The sequence below is a fragment of the Erinaceus europaeus genome, chromosome 7 (assembly GCF_950295315.1).
Source record: "Erinaceus europaeus chromosome 7, mEriEur2.1, whole genome shotgun sequence".
NCBI classification, from domain to species: Eukaryota; Metazoa; Chordata; class Mammalia; order Eulipotyphla; family Erinaceidae; genus Erinaceus; species Erinaceus europaeus.
Genome location: NC_080168.1, coordinates 70,960,015 through 70,977,792, shown reverse-complemented (window position 1 = coordinate 70,977,792; position 17,778 = coordinate 70,960,015). Strand labels below are relative to the sequence as shown.

At 44.8% G+C, this 17,778-nt stretch overlaps 1 long non-coding RNA gene across 2 annotated transcripts in view; it reads left to right on the top strand.

The window, feature by feature from the left end:
- LOC132539449 (uncharacterized) overlaps nucleotides 1-17,778 on the top strand; it is a 50,760-nt gene that overhangs the window by 583 nt on the left and 32,399 nt on the right. The window contains exons 2-3 of one of the 2 annotated variants that reach the window (XR_009550737.1): nucleotides 263-391; nucleotides 15,207-15,303. This is a non-coding gene — a long non-coding RNA (uncharacterized LOC132539449). Of the gene's footprint in view, nucleotides 1-262; nucleotides 578-15,206; nucleotides 15,304-17,778 lie in introns of those variants that run through there. The other variant, XR_009550736.1, reaches the window with a different exon arrangement.

Below are 17,778 nucleotides of genomic sequence, written 5' to 3'. Positions count from 1 at the left end.
CAGCCCCCTCCCCGCCCCTTATATGGAAAGCTTCACTGCTGGAGAAAGAGTGCCTGTGACTCTAGAAGCATTCACACCATACAACGCTAAGCGCTGAGTGTGATCTAAAGCATTCTTAGATTCACTCCCTGGGGAACGACTCCCCATCAGTGAACCCGGACCCTTATGCTGGTCCTTGCGCCATTGCTGCCACCTGCGCTTAACCCACTGCTACCAGCCGACTCCCTTTTTTTTTTTAAATATTTTTTTCTTTATTTGATAGAGACAGCCAGAAATCAAGAGAAAAAGACCTGCAGCACTGCTTCACTATTCTCCAAGCTTCCCTTCTTCAGTTGAGCAGCAGTAGCTCGAACCCAGGTCCTTGTGAAGTGGAACATGTGGACTCAACCAGGTGCGCCTCCACTTGTCCCTGACACTGAGGTTTCAATCTGCTATTATCACTAAGGAGGCCAGGAAGCAAGTGTCCTCCTTAATAGTGTGTTGCAGAGGTAATGAACATGGACACACATTGGTACTTTTTTTTTAAGCTTTTGCCAATGAAAGTACAACTCTGCCACACTAGCCTTTTACCTTAAGAGAGAGAGAGGGAAAAAAAGTTTTATGCAAATCTGAGACCAGTAGCTTTCCTACTCAGCCCCCCCCACCCCCTTTGCAGTAATGAGCTATCTTTTTATATCTATGGAGGGGGGCATAGACTAGAAGGTTGGTCCCTAAGTCTCCTGTGTCTGCCAACATTTTCCCCTCCCTCACACCTGTCAGAGCACCCTACCTCCCTAAAAAGTTCAGGGTTTTTTGAGGGGCCTGGTGGTGGTGCACCTGGTTGACACATATGTTACAATATGCAAGGACACAGTTGAAGACCCAGTCCCCACCTGCAGGGAGAAGGCTTTGCAGGTGGTGAAGCAGTGCTGCAGGTACGTACCTCTCTCTCTGTCTGACTATCTCCCCTACCCTCTCAATTTCTGGCTTTCTATCCAATAGATAAAGATACATTTTTGAAAAACTTGAGTCTTTTGCTGTCCAGTTTCACTAGTCAAAGAAAATAATATGGGGACCGGGTGGTGGTGCACCTGGTTGAGTGCACACACCTGGGTTCAAGCCCCTTGTCCCCACCTGCAAGGGAAAAGCTTCACAAGTGATGAAGCAGGACTGCAGATGTCTCTGTGTCTCTCTTCCTATTTCCCCTTCCCCTTCCCCTCTCAATTTCTATCTATCCAGTAAGTAAATAAAGATAGTTAAAGGAATAAAAAAATAATAATATGTAGACTGGGAAGATAGCATAATGGTTATACAAAAGACTTTGTTACCTCAGGCTTTGCGGTCCCAGGCTCAATCCCCAGCACCTCCATAAACCAGAGCTGAGCAGAGCTGGTGTCTGTATCTTTCTCTCTCTATCTCTCTCATTTAAATATATATATATATATACACATACATATATATATATATATATATATTAAAATACTTAGCAGCTGCACATTAGTACTGGAAATAACAGAAGCCTTATTAAACACACACACAGAGATTTGTTCATCAGCCAGAGAGAGAGAGAAGCAGAGCATCACTGTAGCACATTCCATGTGGGGACTGAACTCAGGAGCTCAGGATTGGACTCCCCAGTCCAATGTTTAATCCTTTGTACCACCTCCTGGAAATAACAAAGACTGTGAGATAGTTTAGTCTCCTAGATCTTAGGCCTTGAAAGTTATCTCAGTGGCAAGGTGAGTTTATCCAAGTTAAAGTGGATACATTTCAACTGCTGGTCCAGAGAGACTGCTACAGGGAGTTCGAACACCTTCCAGATGGAATCTGGATTGACAATGCTGAAGGCCATTGTCCTTCCCACACCCTCTGCAATTCAAAGCTAGCTACCCTTCAGAGCTCTGCAGGCAGAGGGCATTACTAGCATGCTTAAGGCCTGGGGATAAGTCTTAGGTTAGTCTATCATGGAGCCATGCCACGTGTGTGACTTAAGTATATTTAAAAGTTTTATTTATTTTGGATATAGGCAGAGAGAAATTGAGAGGGGAGGGTGAGACAGGGAGAGAGAAAGAGGCAGCTGTAGCACTGCTCCACCATCCATAAAGCTCCCCCCTTGCAGGTGTGGACTGGGAGGTTGAACCTGGGTCATTGCACATGGCTAGGTGTATGCTCAGCAGGCCACCACACAGCCCCTACTATTCATTTATTTTGTGTGAGAGGGAGCAAGAGACACAGCACTGAAACTTCCTCTGTTGCTGTTAGCACTGGGTGCGAAGCTGCACTGCTCACATGCCAAAGCAGTGCACTATCCAAGTGAGCTATTTTGTCAGCCAGTACATGTTCTTTTTTCTTTTAATTTTTTAATTGTCTTTATTTATTGGATAGAGACAGCCAGAAATCAAAAGGGAAGGAGGACATAGGGAGAGAGACAGAGAGACACCTGCAGCCCTGCTTCACCTTTCACAAAGCTTTTCCCCTGTAGGTGGGGACTGGGGGGCTCAAACCTTGGTCTTTGTGCACTGTAACATATGCACTCAACCAGGTGTACCACTATCCAGGCCCTTTTTTTTTTTTTTTTTTAATATTCTGTTTTTAGTGAGAGAGAAAAAGAAAGAAAGAGACCAGAGCACTGCTCAGTTTTGGTTTAAGGTGGTGCTGGGGATTAAAGGTGGGACCATAGGAACCTCAGGAATGAAAGTCATTTGCATAACAATTATGCTATCTCCTCAGTCCAGCCAGTACATTTTCAAAGATCAGAACTGTCCCACACTCCCTTTAAAACTGATGGTGGGGGGAGGGGGAGAGACTGGCTGTAGTACAGCAGGTTAAGAACATGTGGCGCAAAGCACAAGGACTGTCACAAGGAACCCGGTTCAAGCCCCCAGCTCCCCACCTGCAGGGGAGTCGCTTCCCAGGCAGTGAAGCACTTCTGCAGGTGTCTGTCTTTCTCTCCCCCTCTCTGTCTTCCCCTCCTCTCTCCATTTCTCTCTGTCCTATCCAACAACGACACCAACAACAATAAAACAACAAGGGCAGCAAAAGGAAATAAATAAATATCAAAAAAAAAAAAAAACTGAAGGGGGGTAGTCTGGGAGGTGGTGCAGTGGATAAATGTTCAAGCCCCGGCAGCACATGTACCAGAGTGATGTCTGGTTCTTTCTCTCTTTCCTCCTATCTTTATCATCAATAAATAAATAAAATCTAAAAAAAAAAAAACTGATGGGGGACCCCACACCTATGGACATCTAATCTTTGATGAAGGTGTCCAGACTATTAAGTGGGGAAAGCAGAGTCTCTTCAACGAATGGTGTTGGAAACAATGGGTTGAAACATACAGAAGAATGACTGAACCACTATATTTCACCAAATACAAAAGTAAATTCCAAGTGGATCAAGGACTTGGATGTTAGACCAGAAACTATCAGATACTTAGAGGAAAATATTGGCAGAACTATTTTCCACATAAATTTTAAAGATATCTTCAATGAAATGAATCCAGTTACAAAGAAGACTAAGGCAAGCATCCACCCATGGGACTACATCAAATTAAAAAGTTTCTGCACAGCTAAAAAGAAACCACTACCCAAACCAAGAGACCCCTCACAGAATGGGAGAAGATCTTTACATGCCATACATTAGACAAGAGTTTAATAACCAACATATATAAAGAGCTTGCCAAACTCAACAACAAGAAAACAAATAATTCCATCCAAAAATGGGGAGAGGACATGGACAGAATATTCACCACAGAAGAGATCCAAAAGGCCGAGAAACACATGAAAAAATGCTCCAAATCTCTGATTGTCAGAGAAATGCAAATAAAGACAGCAATGAGATACCACCTCACTCCTGTGAGGATGTCATACATCAGAAAAGGTATCAACAACAAATGCTGGAGAGGTTGTGGGGTCAAAGAAACTCTCCTGCACTGCTGGTGGGAATGTAAATTGGTCCAACCTCTGGAGAACAGTCTGGAGAACTCTCAGAAGGCTAGAAATGGACCTACCCTATGATCTTGCAATTCTTCTCCTGGGGATATATCCTAAGGAACCCAACACACCCATCCAAAAAGATCTGTGTACACATATGTTCTTAGCAGCACAATTTGTAATAGCCAAAACCTGGAAGCAACCCAGGTGTCCAACAACAGATGAGTGGCTGAGCAAGTTGTGGTCTATATACACAATGGAATACTACTCAGCTGTAAAAAATGGTGACTTCACCGTTTTCAGCCGATCTTGGATGGAGATTGAAAAATTCATGTTGAGTGAAATAAGTTAGAAAAAGAAGGATGAATATGGGATGATCTCACTCTCAGGCAGAAGCTGAGAAACAAGATCAGAAGAGAAAACACAAGTAGAACCTGAGCTTGGTTCTATTGTTGGTGTATTGCGCCAAAGTAAAAGACTCTGGGGTAGGTGTGGGGGCAGAATACAGGTCCAAAAAGGATGACAGAGGACCTAGTGGGGGTTGTATTGTTATATGAAAAACTGGGGAATGTTATACATGTACAAACTATATTGTATTTACTGTCAGGGCTCCAACAGGGATCCTTGCCTGGGTCCATGTGCTTGCCGTATACTTAACTTACAGTACATTTAACCCAGAGCACTACCGCCTGGCCCCCAACAGTCTAATTCTGAGCTTAGGGCCCTGTGGGAAGCGGACCATAAGAGGCAGCTGCAAAAGCATTAGTGTTACAAAAGCTACGCAGATGCAGGCATGGAAAGAATGTGGAAGGAAAAGAATCCAAACCCACAGCTTCAGAATAAAGCAACAACTTTCAAATGCATAAAGAAATCTAGTACTTGACTGTATGAAAAAAAAAAAAGTCCTTTGGGATAAAGTGGATGGAGTTTGAGAAGATTACACTCAGTGAAGCAAGCAAGGAGGTGAAGAACAAATACAGAATGATTTCGCTCATATGCCGAATATAGAGAATTGAGTGTACAAATGGGAAAAAAATATCAACCTATTTCTAAAACTGTGGGAGAACTATAATGGTTATCCATGGGGATGGGCATGGGGACACAGACCTTTGGTGATAGGACTGGTGAAAATTAATTAATTTAGGGGCAGGGTGGTTGCGCACTTGGTTGAGCACACACATTACAGTACACAAAGACCTGGGGGTTCAAGCCTCCGGTCCTCACCTGCAGAGGGAAAGCTTCACAAATGGTGAAACACGGCTGCAGGCATCTTTCTGTCTCTCTCCTTCTCTATCTCTCTTTCCTCTCTCAATTTCTGTCTCTGTCCAATAATAAATAAATAAAAATTGTTTTAAAAAGAAATTAATTTTAAAAAAGAAATCTAGAATGATCTATATATCACAACTTTCTTAGCCATTCATCTGTTGTGGGGCATCTGGGTTGCTTCCAAGTTTAGGCTATTACAAATCATGCTGCTATGAACATTGATGTTCATAAGTTTTTGCAGATAGGTGTGTTTTGTTTTCCCTGGGTAAATCCCTAGGAGAGGGACTTCTGGGTTCTAAGGCAGGTCCATTTCTAGAGTTATGATGTATCTCCACAGGGCCTGGACCAACTTACATTCCTACCAGCAATGTAGGAGATGACCTTTTCCCTCCACAACCTCTCCAAGCACACATGTTACCATGCTCAAGGTCCTGGGCAAGTCCCTCAAGTCCCCAGTCCCCACCTGTGTGTGTATGGGGGAGGGGCACTCTGTAAGCAGTGAAGCAATGCTGCAGATGTCTTTCTCCTACTCTCCTGTTTCTTCTGTCTCTATCAAATAAATAAAACCAACCAAACAAACAAATTTAAAAACAGGACAGTACTTGTTAAAGGAAGAAATACTTGCCATCAAAAAAGAACAGGACATTAAAAACATTTACTGGGAGTTGGGCGACAGAGCAGTGGGTTAAGCACACGTGGCGCAAAGCACAAGGATTGGCATAAGGATCCCGGTTCAAGCCCCTGGCTCCCCATCTGCAGGGGATTCGTTTCACAAGTGGTGCAACAGGTCTGCAGGTGTCTATCTTTCTCTTCCCCTCTCTGTCTTCCCTCCTCTCTCCATTTCTCTCTGTCCTATCCAACAACGATGACATTAATAACAACAACAATAATAACTACAACTAGGGCAACAAAAGGGAATAAATAAATATATTTTTAAAACTATATTTACTTACTTATTAGATAGAGACAGAGAAATGGAGAGGGAAGGGGGAAGTGGAGAAACTGAGACAGAGATACCTGCAACACAGCTCCATGGCTTTTGAAGCTTCTCCCCCTACAGGTGGGGACTGGGGGCTTGAAACCTGAGTTCTTGCACATGGTAACGTGTGCACTCAACCAAGTGTGCCACTACCTGGCCCCTCGAACTGTACATTAAAATTTTTTTATTATCTTTATTTATTTATTAGATAGAGAAAGCGAGAGATCGAGAAGGAAAGAGGTGATAGAAAGAGAGAGAGACAGTGTTCCGGTAGGTGACGCAGTGGATAAAGCATCGGACTCTCAAGCATGAGGTCCTGAGTCCCCAGCAGCACATGTACCAGAGTGATGTCTGGCTCTTTCTCTCTTCTCCTATGTTTCTCATTAATAAATAAATAAAATCTTTAAAAAAGAAAGGAAGAAAGGGAGAGAAACAGATACCTGCAACACTGCTTCAACACGTGTGAAGCTTTCCTCCTGCAGATGGGGACTGGGGGCTTGAACCTGGTTCGTTGTGCATTGTAACATGTACGCTCAACCAGGTGGGCCACCACCCAGCCCCAGAATTGTACATTTTGTATCTATACTGCTGAAGCGAACAGTAGAAAAGTACATTTTGAAAGAAGCCAAATGATAAAACCAAAGAGGATAGGTGGGCTTGTAAATTAGCCATTTTGATGTCTGCAACACAATGAAATGTTGGTAAATTAAGAGCTCAGTAGGTAGGACACTGGGCAGTGGTGCACTTGGTACAGCACATGTATTATCCTGTGCAAGGGACCTGAGTTCAAATTCCCAGTCCCCACCTGCAGAGGGGAAGCTTCACGAGCAGTGGAACAGTGCTACAGGGGTCTCTCCTTTCTTTCCCCCTCTCTATTTCTCTGCTTCTTATCAGAAAAAGAAAGAAACTTAGCCACAGGGAATGGTGGAATTGTGCAAGCCCTGAGCCCCAGTGATAACCCTGGTGACAAAAACAAAACAAAAACAAATTAAAAAAAGAAAAAAACAACTGAAAGTGTATCTGTGTCCTGATTTCATCCAAGCTTGTGGAGCCGCTGAGAAGCCTATTCAATCAGGGACTGGGAGGTGGCTCACCTGGTTGAGCGTACATGTTACAATGCACAACGAACCAGGTTCAGGCCCCCAGTCCCCATCTGCAGGAGGAAAGCTTCACACGTGGTGAAGCAGGGTTGCAGGTATCTCTCTGTTTCTCTCCCTTTCTTTCTTTCTTTTCTTTTTTTTTTTTTTAAAGATTTTATTTATTTATTAATGAGAAACACGCACAGGGACTCAGCTTTGAGCTCCTGGCCACCAAATGGGAGCACCTGCCCGTGGGGAAGCTTCATGAGCTGTGGAGCGTGACTGTGGCCTTTCCTTCTCACTTTGTCTCTTTTTTTCTCTCTTCATCTTCCACTCTCTTTTAAAAAGTTTTTATTATGTTTATTTATTTATTGGATAGAGATAGCCAGAAACCAAGAGGGGAGGGAGAGACAGAAAGGGAGAGAGACAGACACCTGCAGCACTGCTTCACCACTTGAGAAGCTTTTCCCTTGCAGGTGGGGGACCAGAGGCTTGAACCTGGGTCCTTGTGCATTGTAACATGTGCGCTCAACCAGGTGCACCATTACCTGGCCCCATCTTTCACTGTTAATATGGGTTAAAAAAAATGTCTGGGGGAGTCGGACGGTAGCTTAGCGGGTTAAGCGTACGTGGCACAAAGAGCAAGGACCGGCTTAAGGATCCAGGTTCGAGCCCCTGGCTCCCCACCTACAGGGGAGTCGCTTCACAGGTGGTGAAGCAGGTCTGCAGGTGTCTATCTTTCCCTCTCCCTCTCTGTCTTCCCCTCCTCTTTACATTTCTCTCTGTCCTATCCAACAATGAAGACATTAATAACTACAACAATAAAACAACAAGGGCAACAAAAGGGAATAAATTTAAAAAAGTCTGGGTGACTGGTGGAATTATTCAGGCATTGGACTATAACCATAACTAGTGGCAGTATATAGTAAAATATGAGGTATATTAAAATTATACACACACATATTCTCAGTTTTTTCCAATATTATTGGGGCTGCTTGATGTACGTTCTAGTGTCTCACTTTTCACCAGAGAATCTTCTTGGTAGAGATCATGCAAGCTCACTGCCATGATAAATTGTCATTTGAAAGGCATATTTTAATTTCTCTACCCTCAGGCTAACTATTGAAACCCTGAAGGGAAGTTCCAAGATTAAGCTGCTGTGTTAGGGTGACAAAGAGCCTCTCTGTCTGTTCACTGCAAGACTTCTGGAGGCTTACCCCCTCCAAGACAGTTTACTTGTCCCTAGCTCCCCAACAGGTGTAGATGTGTGCCCTCTCCTGCCACCCACTGGCTGCTGGAAGCAAGGGTGGGATCCTTTTTGGAGAAGGTCAGGTGTTCAAGAGAACTTGCTCACCTCTGCTCTGGCCAACACTTTCGAGTGATAGCTGACAAATGCAGAGAGATCCTGCTGTTATTGTAGACAAGACGGGGTGAGATGCCAAGCTCGTGTGTGTGTGTGTGTGTGTGTGTGAGAGAGAGAGAGAGAGAGAGAGAGAGAGAGAAATCAGCAGTTAGAACTGCCCTGCAGCTACTCAGTTTGTCTATGTTAAACCCCAGTGTACAACCAGATACCCTTCCTTTGTGTGGGTATTTTTATTAGACACACTTTCTGAACTGTAAACTTAAAAAATGTATTAGTGATTTAATAATGATTAACAAGATTATAAGATAACAAGGGTACAATTCCAAACAGTTTCTACCACCAGAGTTCTGTGTCCCACTGGAAACTTTCCTATTCTTTTTTTTTTTTTTTTTGCCTCCAGGGTTATTGCTGGGGCTCCATGCCTGCACCACAAATCCTTTGCTCCTGGAGGCTATTTTTTTGTTTTTGCCCTTGTTTTATCATCATTGTGGTTATTATTATTGTTGTTAATTGTTAAGCTGCACTGTGGAGAAGAGAGAGAGGAGATCCGGAGGGAAGAGGGAACACAAATCTTTATTTGTGCTGGCACCTCAGAGTTAGTTGGGTGAGAGAGAAGCAGGTTGGGCCACGTGGAGGTAGCAAAAATGGCCACCTCTCACAGCAACCTTTCCTGAGTCTAAACACCGAAGTGAAGGGCCAGCAAGAGAGAGAGGTGCGGAAGAAGAAGGGCTTTTATGGGAGTAGCTCTCCCGAGAATGGGAAGGGGGAGGAATAACCATAGTACTGCAACTATTGCGGGGAATAGACAATGCCCTGAGGGCACAACATGGCGGAACAGAATGTCCCAACTCTCCTGGGAACTAGCGATAGCCTGAGGGGACAACATGGCAGTGCACAATTTCCCAGCAGTTAATGATGTCGTTGTTGGATAGGACAGAGAGAAATGGAGAGAGGAGGGGAAGACAGAGAGGGGGAGAGAAAGAGAGACACCTGCAGACCTGCTCCACTGCTTGTGAAGAGATGCCCTGCAGGTGGGGAGCTGGGGGCTCCAACCGGGATCCTTGAGCTGGTTCTTGTGCTTTGCGCCATGTGTGCTTAACCCGCTGCGCTACCACCCAACTCCCCTAAAAATTTTTTTTAAATTATCTTTATTTTTACTGGATAGGGACAGCCAGAAACTGAGAGGAAGGGGAGATATAGAGGGAGAGAGACAGACACCTGCAACACAGCTTCACCACACGTGAATCTTTCCAGAGTCTCGAACCCAGGTCTTTGTACACTGTAACATGTGCACTCAACCAAGTGCGCCACCACTCGGTCCCCAGGAATTCACTTTTCAAATTATTTTCTAATTTCTGTAATTTTTTCCACTCCATGAAAACTGCTTGGTTTTTAAGAAAATGTGTGTTGGTAAAGCAAGAGCGCCACCTTGTGGAGTAGTTGTCTCCCACGCCTACGTGATTTGCAGCTTTTCTGAGCTTTGCTGAAAAGGACTTTTCTCCTTGAACTTCGTGGCTTTGGGTGGTTCTGGTGTTGATGGGCACCCCAGCTTTGAGGCCACGCAGTTGACGATCAGGTAAACTGCCCCTTATCCATTCTATATTGCCTTAAAATTTTTTTTTTAGGTAAAATCTTTTATTGGATTGGATAGAGACAGAGAGAAATCTAGAGGGAAGACAGAAGTAGAGAAGGAAGAATAGGAAGAGGGAGAGTGGGCCAGGTGGTGGCACATCTGGTTAAGTGCACATGTTACAGTGCCCAAGGACCTGGGTTCAAGCTCCGGGGTCCTCACCTGTAGGGGGAAAACTTTATGAGTGGTAAAACAGGGCTCCAAGTGTCTGACTCTTTCCCCTTTTTAATTCCCCCTCCTCTATCAATTACTCTGTCTATATGCAATAATAAATCAATTAATTAAATTAAGTAAAAAGAGAGGGAGAAAGAAAAACACCTGCAGTACTACTTCACTTCTTGCTTGTAAAGCTTACCGTCTGCAGGTGGGGAGTGGGAGTTTGAACCCACGTTCTTGTGCATAGTAACATGTGTACTCAGCCAGGTGTGCCACCACCCAGCCCCTGTGCTGTCTTCCTTTTATCTACTTTCTCATTTATTTCACACTCCTTGCCTTGTGCTTTCTCCTCTGGGAAATTTCTTTCCTTCCTTCCTTCCTTCCTTCCTTCTTTTCCTTCCTTCCTTCCTTCCTTCCTTCCTTCCTTCCTTCCTTCTTTCCTTCCTTCCTTCCTTCTCTCCTTCCTCCCTCCTCCCTCTCTCTTTCCTTCCTTCCTTTCTGTTTTCTTATTGCTACCAGGGTTATCACTCATGAGGCTCAGTGCCTGCATGATAAATCCACCACCACTGCCAGTAGTCATTTCCCCCTTTTTCCTCCCCTTTCTATTTTACTCGATAGAACAGAGAGAGATTGAGAAGAGATGGGAAGATAAGGAGGGAGAGAGAAAGATACATGCAGATGTGCTTTACTACTTATGAAGTGTCCCCCTTACGGTGGGGAGTGGAAGCTTGAACTTGGGTCCTTGCACATGGTAATGTCTGTGCTCAAGCAGGTGCATGTTGCCGGGCACCAAAATTTCCTTTCTGATAAGCTGTTTTCTGCTTTCCAGGATGGGCTCCAATATTCCTGGGGTGGAAAAGGTAGCTACCCCCTCCATATCCCCCCCCCCACTTTTAAAACTTTTTTTCTTTATCTGGTGACAAGGAATGAGCCCAAGAGCTCACATAATGTGCAATATTTCTGCTGAGAATCCTTCCTGGCCCTGTCTTTTCTTTTCTTTTCTTTTCTTTACTTTTCTTTTCTTTTCTTTTCTCCTTTCTTTCTTTCTTTCTTTCTGTCTTTCATTCTTTCTTTCTTTTTTGCCTCCAGGATTATTGTTGGGGCTCAGTGTCTGCACTTCAAATTCACTGTTCCTGGAGGCTGTTTTTTCCCTTTTGTAGCCCTTGTTGTTTATCGTTGTTGTTGTTATTATTATTGTTGTCATTGTTGTTGGATAGGACAGAGAGAAATGGAGAGAGGAGAGGGAGACAGAGAAGGGGAGAAAGATAGACACCTGCAGACCTGCTTCACCACTTCCGAAGTGATGCCCTCCTGCAGGTAGAGAGCCAGGGGCTCGAAACAGGATCCTTACACCAGTCCTTGTGCTTCACACCATGTGCGCTTAATCCACTGCACTACTGCCCGACCTCCTGACCTTGTGTTTTCATTCTTAATTTCTGATAGAGAAAAGAGAGAGGGCAAGACAGGCAGAGAGAGAAAGGCATCACAGCACTGCTTCACCATCTATATATTAAGAAAGAAAGGTTTAGTGCTAGGGCTGGGTGGTGGTGCACCTGGTTGAGCGCACAAGTTATAATGTGCAAGGACCCAGGTTCAATCCCCTGGTCATTGTTAGATATGTGGAGAGCAAATTGGAGTCTGTAACACTCACTCGCCAACACCTCTAGTGGCATCCATGATGCTCCCTTGTGGTGCTGGGACTTGAACCCAGGGCCTCATGCTTGATAAGCTGTGCCCTTTCCCCGATGAACTATCACCTGATACAAAGTGATATTCTTAACAGAGGAAAATACTTTTATATTTACTTTTTTATTGTCACCAGAGTTATCTCTGGGACTCAGTGCCTGCATGACCTCTCACACTGGCAATTTTTTCCTTTTTTTATTTAATAGAACAGAGCTAAATTGAGAGGGGGTGGGGTGATAGAGAGAGAGAAACAAAGACACCTGCAGTAATTGCTTCCCCACTCACAAAGATGCCCTCTGCAGGTGGGTATAGGAGCCTTGAACCTGGTTGTCTTTGCACATGGCAATGTGTATGCTTAACCAGGTGTGCTCCTGAGAAAAAATATTTTAATTAAGAATTTTAGAGGCTAAGTATATAATTCTTCTTAAGGAAGTCACAGAATCAAATCAACATATAATGACAAAAAAAAAAGGGAGAAGAAAAGCGACCACAGCACTGAAACTTCGGTGCAGTGGGGGCTGGGTTTGAACCTGGCACACACATGAAAAAGCAGCATACTATCAAGATGACCAATATGGAAAAACTTAAAAAAAAGATTTATCCACTTATCAGTGAGAGAGGAGGAAGAGAGAAGAGAGGAAGAGAACCAGAGCATCACTCTGGCACATGTAATGCCAAGGATCAAACTCTCGACCTTATCCTTGATAGTCCAACATTTTCTCCATTGTACTACCCCCACCCCACTCCCTAGGCTGCCACAGGAAAACAAAACAAAACACCACCATAGTGACCATCCTGTAAGTGGTGTGCATTACAGACTCCATCTTGTTCTCCACATAGAAACTAGGAAACAGTTACATAGATCCCTGGGAAAAGAAATTATTAAGAACCTTCCCAGGAAAATGTATCCTTAGCAATGTTATCTCAGATTGATTTTATTTTGATAGAGTATGATGGGGGGATAGAAACAGAGACACCTGCAGCACTGCTCCGCTGTTTGTGATGCTTCCCCCTTGGAGGTGGGGACTGGGGGTTTGAACCAGGCCCTGTGCATGGTAACATACGTGCTCTAACAGGCACGACACTCTGTGGTCTGGTTATATCATATTTCTCTGGGGTTTGGTGCCAGTACTATGAATCCACTGCTCCTGGCGTCCGTTTTTCATTTTCATTGGATAGGACAGAGAGAAAATGAGGAGGGGAAGATAGGGAGAGAGACAAAGAGACACCTGCAGCACTGCTTCACCACTTGCAAAGATTTCCCCCTGCAGGTAGGGACCAGAGAGCTTGAACTTGGGTCCTTGCATTGTAAAGTGCACTCAACAAGTGTATCATGATAGTACTCTTTTTAAAAAAATATTTATTTATTACCTTTTATTGCCCTTGTTGTAGTTATTATTGTTATTGATGTCATCACTGTTGGATAGGACAGAGAGAAATGGAGAGAGGAGGGGAAAACAGAGGGGGAGAGAAAGACAGAAACCTGCAGACCTGCTTCACTGCTTGTGAAGTGACTCCCCTGCAGGTGGGGAGCCGGCGGCTCGAATCAGGATCTTGAACCAGGATCCTTGTGCTGGTTCATGCGCCTTACGCCACCTGGCTTAACTCGCTGTGCTGCTGCCCGACTCCCGATGATAGTACTCTTTACAGCTAGACAGACAGACATATGACAGGACCCTCCAGATGGATGGATAGTTGCCAGACTGGGCTTCTATTCTGAACCCTGGCCTCATCATTGATGGTCTTTGAAACTTCTTCTCAAGAGCTGACCAGTGCTGCGTTTTTTGTACACTAGCTCTTATCTTTCAGTTGACTGGTCTCTGCCTGAAAAGAAATCTGAAGCTTTGATTCAGTCACAAGGTAATGTAACTGGCATTTGTCTTTGCAAGACATTCTGGCTGAGTAAGAAAATGTCTGTGTTGAACCCAAGAGATCTCTTATCTCTGAGATAGACATCCAAGGTGTCAAGAAATCCAAGTTGAAGGTGTGAGTGTAGGAGACTTGGGTGATAGCACAGTGATGAGGCAAAAAGACTTCCCTGCCTGTCTGAGGCTCTGAGGTCCCAAGTTCAATCCCCAGCACCACCCTCAGCCAGAGCTGAGCAGTGCTCTGGAAAAGAAGACAAAACATAAAACCAAACCAAACAAAACCAATCATGATTGTTTAGCTATGGTCTATGGTGTTTGTTTATTAGAGGAAAGAGAGTGAGAGGCCACAGCACCAGAGCATTCCTTCAGTGCAGTGGGGGGCTGGGTTCCTATCTGGGCTGTGCACACGGCCAAATGGAGTGTTGTCCATGTAAGCTACTCACCTGGGTTGTGGTCTTCAAAGCACTGTGGCCATCTCTTCCTGCAATGGGGAGGGGCCATTGAATCTGTGTAGATGGGGAGGGGAGTTCTCTTCACAGTCCCAAAGGGAAAACTTTGTTTTATTTCCATGGCTGACTGCAAGACTCTGCAATTCCCCTAGTGTCCTATATTGGACCTTTCTTTACTGTATGGCCGAGGTTGGAAACTGGAGGGAGATGGTTCAGATCGTTGAGAGAAGGCGCCAGGCTGGGCTTCATTTTTGTTGTTATTATTAATTTATTATTATTTTGCCTCCAGGGTTATTGCTGGGGCTTGGTGCCTGCACTATGAATCCTCTTGGAGGCCATTGTTTTCCCATGTTGTTGTCCTGATTGTTATTGTTGCCATTGATGTTATTGTTGGATAGGACAGACAGAAATTGAGAGAGACAGAGTAGGGGAGAGAAAGACAAATACCTGTAGACCTGCTTCACCACTTGTGAAGCAACCCCCATGCAGGTGGGGAGCCGGGGGCTTGAACCAGGATCCTTATGCTGGTCCTTGTGCTTCATGCCATGTGTGCTTAACCCATTGCACTACTACCCAACCCCGTTATTATTTTTTGTATTGCCTTTATTTATTGTATATACAGCCAGAAATCAAGAGGAGAGAGAGAAAGAGAGAGAGAGAGGAGAGGAGAGAGGGGAAAGGAGAGAGGAGAGAGAGAAGAAGTGGAGAGAGGAGAGAGGAGAGAGGAGAGAGGAGAGAGGAGAGTGGAGAGAGGAGAGAGGAGAGAGAAGAGAGAGAACAGGAACGGACTGCTTCAACACTCGAAAAGCTTTCCCCTTGCAGGTGGGGGACTTGAATCTTGCACACTGTAACATGTACATTCAACCAAGTTCGTCACCACCTGACCTGGCTTCTTCTGTCTTTGCTTCTGTGAGCAGAGGTAAGTGGTGGGAATATAAGCCCCTAAAGGTCCAAGAAAAGGAAGACCAAGGATTCTGAAGACTGGTGACCAAGGATCTGGCTGATTCCTGTCTGTCCACCTACTATCAGTATCTCCCTGTTGGTGGGGAGTAGGCCCCCTTTAGGATCCCTCAAGTTTTACCCATGTCTTGGGAACACTTATCAAGTACAGGCACCATTCATGTATCATGAGAAAGGTGATTTTTTAAAAGTTATTTTATTTATTTAGTTAATGAGAATGATAGGAGAGAAAGAACCAGACATCACACTGGTACACGTGCTGCCAGGGATTGAACTCGGGACCTCATGCTTGAGAGTACAGTGCTTTATCCATTGTGCCACCTCCCGGATCACAAAAAGGTGATTAATGAGAAAGGTGGCGGTGCACCCAGTAGAGCACACACGTTGCAGTGCACAGGGAGCTGGGGTCAAGCCCCTGGCCCTTCACCTACAGGGTGGGAAGCTTCACAAGTGGGGAAGGTGTTGCTTTATCGCTCTCCCTGCCTTCCCCTTCCATCTCAATTTCTCTATCCAAAATAGAAAATGTGGGCCTAGTTTATTGAGAGAATAATGAAATAAATGTGAGAGAGGACTGTGGGCAGTCTCTAGAGTGGAGAAATGACCCACACACCCAAGTTCTCCAGGTTTTATTTTTCTTGGCTCCTCTCTCCCACCGTCTGTGGTTTGAGCTGTGTCTATTCAGGGTAAAGTGGACTCTGTGACCTGCTGGTCAAGTAGGTATCGGTGAGTGGGCACTGTGGTAGGTCTTAGCTCCCAGGTGTGGTCCTGAGTCCCCCAGGTGGCTGGCTACAGGTTGCCAGATGATCATAGGTCAACTGTGTACACACCATCTCAATTTCCCATCTCTCTTTATCACCCTAACATCATCTTGAAGGTCAACTTGGCCCTTTGCCTGAGGCCAGATAGCTAACCTGTGCCATACCAGTCTTTGCATGGAGATTTGTGTATATATAATATATTTATCTTCCCTTTTGTTGACCTTGTATATTATTGTAGTTATTATTGATGTAGTTGTTGTTGGATAGGACAGAGAGAAATGGAGAAAGGAGGGGAAGACAGAGGGGGAGAGAAAGATAGACACCTGCAGACCTGCTTCACCACCTGTGAAGCGACTCCCCTGTAGGTGGGGAGCCAGGGGCTCGAACCTGGATCCTTATGCCAGTCCTTGTGCTTTGTGCCACATGCGCTTAACCCACTGTGCCTGACTCCCGGAGACTTGCTTTTTACTGGTGAAGGGGGCAGGCCCTCTGATCTAGGAAGTTCTAAGTGTTCCTAATAAAGTAAATCTGAACCAAAGCTTACCAAGACACACTTGTTAAAATGGCAAGAGAGAACTTTTTAAAATGCTTTATTATTGGATAGAGAATTTTTAAAGACACACACACACACATACCCTAACCAGAGTCAACTACAAAGGAACACACACACACACACACACACACACACACACACACTGCCAGCTGATTTCTTGGGGGCTGGGTGGTAGTACAGTCGGTTAAGCACACATGGCATGAAGCATAAAGACCGACATAAGGATCCCAGTTTGAGTCCCTTGCTCCTCACCTGCAGAGGGGTCACTTCACAGGCGGTGAAGCAGGTCTACAGGTGTCTAGCTTTCTCCCTCCCCCACCCCGTCTTCCCCTCCTCTCTTGATTTCTCTGTCCTATCCAACAACAACAATAATAACGACGGTGATAAACAATAAGGGCAACAAAAGGGAAAAAAATAGCAAGAGCTGTGGATTCAAAGTGCAAGCACTGAGCCCCAGCAATAAACCTGGAGGCAAAAAAAAAAAAAAAAAAAAGACTGCCAGCTAGCTGATTTCTCAACAGAAACTCTAAATGCAAGAAAAGATTGGCAGGATATAGTTACAGTATTGAATGGAGCAGACTTCCACCCAAGAATATCTACCCAGCTATCACTCAGGTTTGAAGGAGTGACAGAATGCTTGTCAGACAAACAACAGCTAGAGAACTACTACTGTGGACAGTATTACTAGAAATACGAAAGGGACACCTTATTTTCACTGGGACTCCACTGCTCCAGACTGACTTTCAGATGGTGAGACAGAGAAGCAGAGGAGGGGGGAGACTCCATAGTATTGACGCTTCCCTAGTGCCATTGTATTCCTATGTAGTGTACCAGGAACATGACCCTGGGCCATGTGCAAGGAAGCACCCCCGCAGATGAACTATCTCACTGGCCCCTAAAAGGACTTCTATAAAATAAAAACACAGGATGATCTCATCCATAGGAGTAAATACTCAAAGCAAGGGAAAGCAAGCAAAGTGTAATGAAGATATACCTGCAGCCTGGGACAACGGAAATGAGGTCACCACAGAGGACTGGAGTTGAGGGGGAGGACTAGGTTGTCAGGGCAAAATTGGTCCAGCCAACTTTGGTGGTAGGCATGGTATAGAAACATAAACATTTG